Genomic DNA, 12,143 nt, shown 5'->3' with positions numbered 1-12,143 from the left:
TCCTGCTGTGTTTTTAGATCAGATACTACATTCACTTTATCTCTAAGGTTTCTGTTAAGACTTTTCTCAAGCTTTCTTTCACACTTCCCCTGACTTTGTTGAAGTTTTCTTCCATTTCATTTCCTGAAGTGAGCATTATAAACGGGCAATATGAATGAAATTTCAGGTGGTTACTTCCTGTCAATATCTCCACATTGTTATTCCCTCCCAGTGACTGGTTCACAGGCTTTTTCCTAATCACCAGGTCCAGTCAAGAGGGAGAGACTTTAGAAGGCTGTTTTTTTGTTGTTTTTTGTTTTTTTCATTTTTTGCCCCTGGGCTCAGGGCCTGCACCACAAATCCACTGCTCTAGGAGGCCATTTTTTCTTTTTTAATCGAACAGAAAAAAGTGAGAGGGGAAGGGAAGATAGAGAGGGGAGAGAAGGATAGACACCTACAGGCCTGCTTTACCGCCTGTGAAACGACCTCTCCCCACCCATCCTTGTAAGTGGAGAACCAGGAGCTCGAACTAGGATCTTTGCACAGGTTCTTGTGCTTTGTACTATGTGTACTTTACCCTATGTGCTACCACCTGGCCCCCTCTAATTTTTTTTTAATCTTTTTTTTCATTTTTTATTTATTAATTTTCCCTTTTGTTGCCCTTGTTTTTTTATTGTTGTAGTAGTTATTATTGTTGTTGATGATGTCGTCATTGTTAGATAGGACAGAGAGAAATGGAGAGAGGAGGGGAAGACAGAGAGGGGAAGAGAAACAGACACCTGCAGACATGCTTCATCACCTGTGAAGCGACTTCCCTGTGGCTGGGGAGGGGGGGAGCAGGGGGGGGAGGGGGGGCTGAAACCGGGATCTTACGCGAGTCCTTGCACTTGGTGCCACCAGCGTTTAACCCACTGCGCTACCGCCATACTCCCCGCCCCCTAATATTTTTAACAATGATTCGGCCCTACTCCCTATTCCCATTATTCCCATCTATTTTGTGCGCCTGCCTCACACTGAAGGAAATCATAAACCGGAGTGGAAGTCAGCACATAACCCAGGGACTGCAATGCAGTTCAGTATCCAAGTGAACTATTTCACTGACTTTCTATCTCTCTCTCCTTTATTATCTTTTTTCTGTTGTCTTTATTTATTTGATAGACATCCAGAAATCGAGAGGAAAGGGGTGGAGAAGGAGAGAAATAGAGAGACCTACAGCCTGCTTCACCATTCATGAAGCTTCCCCCTAAAAGTGGGGACTGGGGCCTTGAACCCTGGACCTAACATACGTGCTCAACCACATGTGCCGCAACCTAGCCCTTCCATCTTTCTTTCTTTCCTTCTTATTGAGGGGTTAATGGTGTCAGTGCAATTTAAAAAATATTTTTATTTAATTACCTATCTTTATTATTGGCTAGAGACTGCCAGAAATTAAGAGGGAAGGGGTGATAGAAAATGAGAGAGACAGAGAGATACCTGCAGCACTGCGCTTAACCCGCTGTGCTACTGCCCCACTCCCCCAGATCTTTTGATTTATTTCATTGGACTGGAGAGATAGCAAATAGTTGTGAAAAGATTTGAATACCTGAGGCTTTAAGGTCCCAGGTTCAATCCTCTGCACCAACATCAGCCAGAGCGGAACAGTTCTCTGATAAAAACAAAAAATAAAAAACCTAAACTAAAATTTTAGGATCTCTCTTTCTCCTTCTCATTCGGGGGTTAGTGGTTTACAATATGGTTGTTGACACATGGGCATATCAACCCCCCCCAAAACCCTTTTTTAACCCTCCTAACTTTTGCTGTGGTGCAGTACACCCAACCCAGTCCAAATTTCACTTTTTTTTATTAATTTATTTCTTTATTGGGGAATTAATGTTTTACATTCAACAGTAAATACAATAGTTTGTACATGCATAACATTCCCCAGATTCCCATTTAACAATACAACCCCCACTATGTCATTTATCATCCTTCATGGACCTGTATTCTCCCCACCCACCCACCCCAGAGTCTTTTACTTTGGTGCAATACGCCAATTCCATTTCATTTCATTTTTTTTTTTTTTTAATAGGTTAGAAGACTCTGTCACTGGGACTGGGCCTGCAACACTCTGCCTGAAGCTCCCTCTCCCCCACAGTGTTGGTTTCTCCTTTTTTTTTTTTTTTTTAATTTTTTTATTTAAGAAAGGATTAATTAACAAAACCATAGGGTAGGAGGGGTACAACTCCACACAATTCCCACCGCCCAATCTCCATATCCCACCCCCTCCCCTGATAGCTTCCCTATTCTCTATCCCTCTGGGAGCATGGACCCAGGGTCATTGAGGGTTGCAGAAGGTAGAAGGTCTGGCTTCTGTAATTGCTTCCCCGCTGAACATGGGCGTTGACTGGTCGGTCCATACTCCCAGTCTGCCTCTCTCTTTCCCTAGTAGGGTGGGGCTCTGGGGAAGCTGAGCTCCAGGACACATTGGTGGGGTCTTCAATCCAGGGAAGTCTGGCCGGCAACCTGATGGCATCTGGAACCTGGTGACTGAAAAGAGGGTTAACATACAAAGTCAAACAAATTGTTGAGCAATCCTGGACCCAAAGCTTGGAAAAGTGGAGAGGAAGTATTAGGGAGGTACTCACTGCAAACTCTAGTGTACTTCTGCTTTCTTACTTTGGTGCCATACTCCAAACTCAGTCAATTTCTGCTTTGCGTTTCTACTTCTTTTTTTTTTTTTTTTTTACATGCATAACATTCCCCAGATTCCCATTTAACAATACAACCCCCACTATTTCATTCATCATTTTTCATGGACCTGTATTTTCCCCAGCCACCCACCCACCCCAGAGTCTTTTACTTTGGTGTAATACTCCAATTCCATTTCAGGTTCGACTTGTGTTTTCTTTTCTAATCTTGTTTTTCAACTTCGGCCTGAGAGTGAGATCATCCCGTATTCATCCTTCTGTTTCTGACTTATTTCACTCAACATGATTTTCTCAAGGTCCATCCAAGATCGGCTGAAAACGGTGAAGTCACCATTTTTTACAGCTGAGTAGTATTCCATTGTGTATATATACCACAACTTGCTCAGCCACTCATCTGTTGTTGGACACCTGGGTTGCTTCCAGGTTTTGGCTATTACAAATTGTGCTGCCAAGAACATATGTGTACACAGATCTTTTTGGATGGATGTGTTGGGTTCCTTAGGATATATCCCCAGGAGGGGAATTGCAGGGTCATAGGGTAGGTCCATTTCTAGCCTTCTGAGAGTTCTCCAGACTGTTCTCCACAGAGGTTGGACCAATTGACATTCCCACCAGCAGTGCAGGAGGGTTCCTTTGACCCCACACCCTCTCCAGCATTTGCTGCTGTTACCTTTTCTGATGTATGACATTCTCACAGGAGTGAAGTGATATCTCATTGTTGTCTTGATTTGCATTTCTCTGACAATCAGAGACTTGGGGCATTTTTTCATGTGTTTCTTGGCCTTTTGGATCTCTTCTGTGGTGAATATTCTGTCCAAGTCCTCCACCCATTTTTGGATGGGCTATTTGTTGTCTTGTTGTTGAGTCTAGCAAGCTCTTTATATATGTTGGTTATTAAACTCTTATCTGATGTATGGCATGTAAAGATCTCCCATTCTGTGAGGGGTCTCCTGGTTTGGGTAGTGGTTTCTTTTGCTGTGAAGAAGCTTTTTAATTTGATGTAGTCCCATAGGTTTATACTTGCCTTAGTCTTCTTTGTAATTGGATTCGTTTCATTGAAAATGTCTTTAAAATTTATGCAGAAAAGAGTGCTGCCAATATTTTCCTCTAAATATTGGATAGTTTGTGGTCTAACATCCAAGTCTTTGATCCACTTGGAATTTACTTTTGTATTTGGTGAAATACAGTGATTCAGTTTCATTCTTCTGCATGTTTCAACCTATTTTTTACAACACCATTTGTTGAAGAGACTCTGTTTTCCCCATTGAATAGTCTGGGCCCCTTTGTCAAAGATTAGATGTCCATATGTGTGGGGCCTCATTTCTGGGCTCTCAATTCTATTCCACTGGTCAGTGTGTCTATTCATGTTCAGTACCAAGCAGTTTTGATGACAATGGCCCTATAATACAGTTTGAGATCTGGGAGTGTGATGCCTCCGGTTCTGTTCTTTTTTCTCAAGATTGTTTTGGCAATTCTAGGTCTTTTCTGGCTCCAGATAAACATTTGTAGCATTTGTTCTATTCTCCTAAAAAATATGCTTGGGATCTTGATGGGGATAGCATTAAATTTGTAGATGGCTCTGGGTAATATATTCATTTTGATGATGTTAATTCTTCCAACCCATGAACATGGAATATCTTTCCTATTCTTTGTGTCTTTTTCAATTTCTTTGAGTAGTGACTCATAATTTTCAGTATACAAGTCTTTCACTTCCTTGGTTAGATTTACTCCTAGATATTTTATTGTTTTTGTTGCTATAGTAAAAGGAATTCATTTCTGGATTTCAATTTCTTCTTAGTGTTTGCATAGAGTGTCATATGCTTTACATTGGTTTGTTCTAGCCCTCCCCCGCCAAGATAATTGGATGAGTCCTGTTAATTTCGCGGGCCTGCTTGGCCCCGCCCCGAGAAACCCCGAGAGAGGGTTCCTGAGTCCGAGAGTTCCTGAGTTCCAGAGTTCAAGAGTAAGGGAGAGGGTTCCTGAGTTTGAGAGTGCCTGAGTTCCTGAGTTCGAGAGTGCGAGAGTTTCAGAGGGTTCCCCAGTAAGAGAGTTCCAGAGTTCCTGAGTTGGAGAGTTCCTGAGTTCAAGAGTAAGAGAGAGTGTTTGTGCCGCTGCAAAGAGACAGCAGAGTTCTGTTTGGTGATTAGTTTGTCTTAGTTTATGAATTGTTGTTCCTGAATAAAGAAATACAGCTTCCCTGCCCAGCCATTGTCTCCGCGTCTCTGTTACCCGCCCGTGAAGCTAGACCCGCCCGGCCAGAGCCTCCGAAATTTTAACAACAATAGAGGAATGCCACTGACTTTTGAATGTTAATTTTATAGTCTGACACCTTACTGTATTGCCTGATGATTTCCAAAAGCGTCTTGCTGGATTCCTTAGGTTTTTCCATGTATACTATCATGTCATCTGCAAATAAGGAGAGTTTGACTTCTTCTCTTCCAATCTGTATCCCTTTAATTCCTTGCTCCTGCCTGATTGCTATGGCAAGAACTTCCAACACTATGTTGAATAGTAATGGTGATAGTGGGCAGCCCTGTCTAGTACTTGATCTGAGTGGAAATGCTTCCAGTTTTTCACCATTGAGTATGATGTTGGCTGTAGGTTTGCTATATATAGACTCCACTATCTTCAGGAATTTTCCATCTATTCCCATTTTTTGTAGTGTTTTGATCATAAAGGGATGTTGTATTTTGTCAAAGGCTTTCTCTGCATCTATTGATATGACCATGTGGTTTTTGGTCTTGCTTTTGTTGATGTGGTGGATCACATTGATTGATTTACGTATATTAAACCAACCTTGCATGCCTGGGATAAACCCTGGGAGAAACTTGGTCATGATGAACAGTCTTTTTAATATACTGCTGCACCCAGTTGGCTAGAATTTTGTTTAGTATTTTAGCATCTATGTTCATCAGAGATATTGGTCTGTAGTTTTCTTTTTTGATTGTGTCCCTGTCTGCTTTTGGTATCAGGGTGATGTTGGCTTCATAGAAGCTGGCAGGGAGTATTCCAGTGTCTTCAATCTTCTGGAAGACTTTTAAAAGTAGTGGTATTAGTTCTTCTTTGAAGGTTTTGTAGAATTCATTTGTAAAACCATCTGGTCCAGGACTTTTGTTTTGGGGGATATTTTTGATAACTGTTTTAATTTCATTAGCTGTGATGGGCCTGTTCATGTTATGTAGTTCCTCTTTACTTAGTTTTGGAAGTTGGTAGGTATCTAGGAGACGGTCCATTTCTTCCAGGTTCTCTAGCTTGGTGGCATATAGTTGTTCATAGAAGCCTCACATGATATGTTGAATTTCTGCAGTGTCTGTTGTGATATCTCCTCTTTAATTAACTATCCAATTTATTTGGGTCTTCTCCCTTTTTTGTTTTGTGAGTCTGGCTAAAGGTTTGTTGATTTTGTTTACTCTTTCGAAGAACCAACATTTACTTTCGTTGATCTTTTGTATGGTTTTCCTATTTTCAATGTTACTGATTTCTGCCCTAACTTTAGTGATTTCTGTCCTTCTGGTTGCTTTAGGGTTCCTTTGTTGTTCTTCTTATAGGTCTTTAAGATATGCAGTCAGGCTGTTTATTTGTGCTTTTTCTTGTTTCCTAATGTGTGCTTGTATAGCTATGTACTTCCCTCTTAGGACTGCTTTAGCTGTGTCCCAAATATTTTGATAGCTTGTGTCTTCATTTTCATTGAAGTCTCTAAACATTTTGATTTCTTCCTTGATTTCCTCTTTGACCCAGAAGTTGTTAAGAAGTGTATTGTTGAGCTTCCACATTTTGGGACTGTTACTAATCTTTTGTTGATTGTTAAGTGTTAGTTTCATTCCACTGTGGTCTGAGAAGATGCTTGGAATGATTTCAATGCTCTTGAATTGCTGATGCTTTCAGGTCTAACATATGGTCTATTCTTGAGAATGACCCATGTGGATTTGAATAAAATGTGTATTCCAGTTTTTTGGGATGAATGACTCTGAAAATGTCCAATAGTTCTAGTTTATCTATCTCTTCATTTAGCTCCCTTATGTCTTTATTGATTTTCTGCCTGGATGATCTGTCAAGTTGAGAGAGTGGGGTGTTTAAGTCCCCTACTATGATTGTGTTACTGTTAATATATTGCTGTAGCTCTTTCAGTAGAAGTTTGATGTATTTAGATGGCTTCTCATTGGGTGCATAGATGTTAATAATTGTTAAGTCCTCTTGATTGACTGATCCTCTGAGCATTAAGTAGTATCCATTCCTATCTTTTTTAATCTTATCTATTTTCAAGTCTATCATGTCAGATATGAGAATAGCTGCTCCTGCCCTTTTTTGTGGGCCATTGGCTTGTATGATAGTTTTCCATCCTTTCACTTTAAGTCTGTGTTTGTCTTGTTGAGTTAGGTGAGTTTCCTGTAGACAGCATATTGTTGGGTTGTGTTTTCTGATCCATCTTCCTACTCTGTGTCTTTTAATAGGTGAATTCAGGCCATTGACATTTATTGATATCAAGGATTGATGATATTTTAACGCCATTCTTGTAGAGTTTTAGAGTGTTTTGATATATGTCCTATTTGTGGTGGTCTGGTTGTTTATAGGAGACCTTTCAGAACTTCTTTCAGGGCAGGCTTGGTGATGGTTGATTCCTTCAACTGTTGCTTGTCTGAGAAGGTTTTGATGCCTCCATGTAGTCTGAATGACAGTCTAGCAGGATATAGTATTCTTGGCTGAAAGCCTTTCTCATTGAGCACTCGATAGATATCTTGCCATTCTCTTCTGGCCTGTAGTGTTTGTATGGAGAAGTCTGCTGCTAATCTTATGGGTTTTCCTTTGTAGGTGACTCTTGGTTTTTCTCTTGCAGCCTTCAGGATCCTTTCTTTATCCTTATTCCTTTCCATTCTAAGTATGACATGTCTTGGTGTCTTTAGGTCTGGGTTAATTCTGTTTGGGACCCTCTGGGCTTCTTGAATCTTTATGTCTTTGATGTTGTCTAGAGTAGAGAAGTTTTCAGCTATTATGGCCTGGAAAACGCTTTCTTCCTCTCCTCTTTCTTCTTCTGGTATGCCAATAATGCATATATTGTTTCTTTTGAAGTCATCCCATAGGACTCTGTTGTTGTTTTCAGCATCTCTTAATCTCTTTTTGAGATATCTTACTTCTTTTTTAGTTGTCTCTAATTCATCCTCAATCTTGCTAATTCTGTCTTCAGCCTCATAGATTCTATTCTCTCTGCCCTCTACTGTTTTCTGGAGTTCATCTGTTTTGTTGCCCTGCTCTGATACTGTTTTAGCTTGTTCAGCTAGTTGCATTTTTAGCTCAGCATTAATAATAACCATGAGATAATTGGTTTCAGCTCTCTAATAACCATGAGATAATTGGAATTTTCTTCCATATTCTCATTTGTTGTTCCTGCATTTCTGATTACAATTTTTTTCAAATTCTTTACTCACTCCTGTTATTATTTCCTTAGCTAATGTTTGGATGTTGAACTTGTTATTTTGTGCTTCACCCTCTAGAGGACTTTTAGCTGGACTCTTGTCCTGGTTCAATTCTCCAATATTTTCTCTTGTTGTTTTAACAATTTATATATTATGTTATGAGTTCCCTTTATCAGTACTTTTCAAATTATTGATCACTATTGCCCGTATTGACTTGTGTCTAAGTAACTTAATTAAAGGGTTTACAGTGGTAGAAGTTAACAGTTGTTTCAATCCCTGAGTTGGAGCTCAGTTATTTAAAAGCCTCTTTTTTGTTGTTTTTTTCTTCCCTGTAGGCTATGGGAGCCTGAGGGCTTTTAAACTATCAATAGGCTTCTTAGCTTAATCACTGACCCCTGACCAAGAGATAAAGCAGGATGTGGCAGAGATAATCCAGTGGTTATGCAAAGAGACTTTCACAGCCCCTCAGCTATGCCACTGAGGTATAGGTCTTCTCCTGAATTTCCTGGTTAGATCTCTGTCCCCTGGTGTCCCTCCCTGTCACTTCTCCAGATTCTGAGGGTAGTAGCAATGGAGACTCAGAGTTGCACTTGGTGAGTCTCTGGGGAGTCCTCTCCTCCCTTCAGCTGTCCCCTTGTTGGTGGAGCAGACTGGAGGTTGGTGTCTCAACTGATAAACTGCTGAACTGTTAGCAGTCACTTAATCTCTCCTTAGGCTCCTCTCTCCTCTCTATCACCAGCCACACGTGTTTGTACTCACCGGTGAATTACTGGGTTCCTGTGGTCATTCTAGTCCTGTCTTGTTTCGGTCCCGGGTGGTCTCCTTTGGTATTCCTAGTTGATCTGGGAGAGGAGAGGAGAAGAGAGGAGAGAAAGCGATCTGCTGCTCGTAGCTCCGCCTCCGGAAGTAGAATCCCCAGTCAGTTCCAGCCACTCCTCTCCCCAATTTTCACTTTGTGTTTTTCTTTTTTTTCTTTTTTCTTTTTAAATTTTTTTATTGGGGGATTAATGCTTTACATTTGACAGCAAATACAATAGTTTGTACATGCATAACATTTCCCAGTTTTCCACGTAACAAAACAACCCACTTTGTGTTTTTCTTTTTGGGTCTTGTTTCTTTTCTTTTTTCTTTCTTTCTTTTTATTCCATTTAAAATTTTTTTTTTATTTATAAAAAGGAAACACTGACAGAAACCATAGGATAAGATGGGTACAACTCCACACAATTCCCACCACCAGAACTCCGTATCCCATCCCCTCCCCTGATAACTTTGCTATTCTTTAACCCCATGGGAGTATGGATGCAGGGTCATTATGGGGTGCAGAAGGTGGAAGGTCTGGCTTCTGTAATTGCTTCCCCACTGAACATGGCTGTTGGCAGGTCCATCTATACTCCCAGCCTGTCTCTCTCTTTCCCAAGTGAGGTGGGGCTCTGGGGAAGTGGGGCTCTAGGACACATTGGTGGGGTTGTCTGCCCAGGGAAGTCCAGTTGGCATCACGGTAGCATCTAGAACCTGGTGGCTAAAAGAAGAGTTAACATAAAAAGCCAAACAAATTGTTGACTAATCATGAACCTAAAGGCTGGAATAGTGCAGATGAAGATTTGGGGGTCTCCATTTTGTACATAATTAGTAATCCTATTTTAATTATATTCTAAAGGGCTTCATGACTATACTCGTGGTTTTGTTTGTTTTTTCTGAACCTGACATCTGATGTGCAGGTGTATCCACGTTATTGTCTGGGGAGATGATGTCATGACTGGAAAAAGGACCCGAAAGCTGGATCAGGGAAGAGAGTAGCTCCCTGAGTGGATAGGTGGCATACCTGATTAAGCACCCATGTTACAATGTACAAGGACCTGGGTTCAAGCCCCCAAGCCCCAGTTGCAGAGGGGAAGCTACATGAGTGGTGAGGCAGTGCTGCAGGAGTCTCTTTTTCTCCTACTCTTTCTCTCTTTTTAAAGTTTTATTTATTTATTTATTTATTTATTGGGTAGAGATAAAAAGAGAGAAATCAAGAGGAAAAGTAGAGGTAAAATGGGATAGAGAAAGAGAGACACCTGCAGATCTGCTTCACTACTTGTGAAGGTTCACCTCTGCAAGTGGGGAAAATAGGCTTGAACTCAGGTCTTTGCTCATTGTAAAATGTGTACTCTTTTTTGATAAAGGGGCCCAAATTATTAAGTGGAGAAAGGAGGGTCTCTTCAATAAATGGTGCTATGAAAACTGGACTGAAACATGCAGAAGAATGAAACTGAACCACTTTATCTCATCAGAAACAAAAGTCAACTCCAAATGATCAAGGACCTGCATGTTAGATCAGAAACTATCAAATATTTAGAGGAAAATCTTGGTGGAACACTTTCCCATCTAAACCTCAAGGACATCTTTGATGATACAAACCCAATTGCAAGGAATACTAAAACAAAAACAAATCAATGGGACTACATCAAATTGAAAAGCACAGCAAAAGATACCATCACTCAAAGAGACCTCTCACAGAATGGGAGAAGATCTTTACATGCCATACATCAGACAAGAGGCTAATAACCAAAATATATAAAGAGCTCACCAAACTTAGCAACAAAAAGCAAATGACCCCATCCAAAGATGGGCAGGGGCTATGAACAGAACATTTACTACAGAAGAGATCCAAAAGGCTAACAAACACATGAAAAAATGCTCCAAGTCTCTGATTGTCAGAGAAATGCAAATAAAGACAACAATGAGATACCACTTCACCCCTGTGATAATGTCATTCATCAAAAATGACAACAGCAACAAATGCTGGAGAGGTTGTGGGGACAAAGGAACCCTCTTGCACTGCTGGTGAGAATGTAAACTGGTCCAACCTTTGTGGAGAGCAGTCTGAGGTTAGAGATGGACCTTCCATATGACCCAAGTAATTCCTCTCCTAGGGTTATACCCCAAGGACTCCATAACACCCAACCAAAAAGATATGTGTACACCTATGTTCATAGTAGCACAATTCATAATAGCTAAAACCAGGAAGCAAACCAGGTGCCCAACAACAGATGAATAGCTGAGAAAGCTGTGGTATATTTACACAATGGAATACTACGCAGCTATTAAGAACAATGAACCCACCTTCTCTGACCCATCTTGGGTGGAGCTAGAAGGAATTATGTTAAGTGAGATAAGTCAGGAAGATAAAGATGAGTATGGGATGATCACACTTATAAACAGAAGTTGAGAAAGAAGAACAGAAAGGGAAACTCAAAGCAAAATCTGACAGTTTGGAGTATGGCACCAAAGTAAGAATTTCTGGGGGGAGGGTGAGAGTAGATGTTGAACTTCACTGTGGGGGGAGAGGGGAGGGACACAGACCTTTGGTGGTGGTAATGGTGTTAATATACACTCCTATTAACTCATAGTCTCACAAATCACTATTTAATTAATATGAGAGGGGAAAATGGATTGAATGTCTCAACTTTTTTGATGCATAGACCATAGCTCTGAGTATATGTTCCTTCAATATAAACATTTAAGACTTCAAACTGGTAATCAGATTGAATTTTAACAGTGGGGTAAAATTGTTAATACATCTCTAATAATGACTTGTGCTTTGAAATATTAAATCATCTATAAGCTTAGACCAGGGAGAACAGAAGCAACTGGTGGCATTACTTTATAAGATACAGCTATATGTAAATAACACTAGAGGACATATGATACAGCAAATCCTAACCATGGGATTTTGAAAGTTAACCTAGCTGCCAAATAATTTGGTTATAGCAATAACTATCTATTGCTTTCTTAAACCCTAAGAAAACAGGAACCTTCCCCATTCTCTACAAAACCCATTTTTCTCCCAGGTCTGAAACTTCTGAGGAGGGGCTCACTTTCCTGCATGCTTCTCTCAATTCATACCAATTGATACTGTATCTGCTGATCCCAACCTAATCAATGCAACCAGTACCACCTCAGCATGTTTCATGTCAGACTGTACAGAGACGTCACGTGTTGGGATCAGCATGCAATATCAACCCTCCAGTTCCATTACTCTGGTGAGACATTTCCTAGCTCACAGGACTCCTTAATTCTATTC

Source organism: Erinaceus europaeus, chromosome 4 (genome assembly GCF_950295315.1).
Source record: "Erinaceus europaeus chromosome 4, mEriEur2.1, whole genome shotgun sequence".
Lineage (NCBI taxonomy): Eukaryota > Metazoa > Chordata > Mammalia > Eulipotyphla > Erinaceidae > Erinaceus > Erinaceus europaeus.
The sequence above is the reverse complement of the archived record's forward strand: the minus strand, read 5'-3'. Positions refer to the sequence as shown.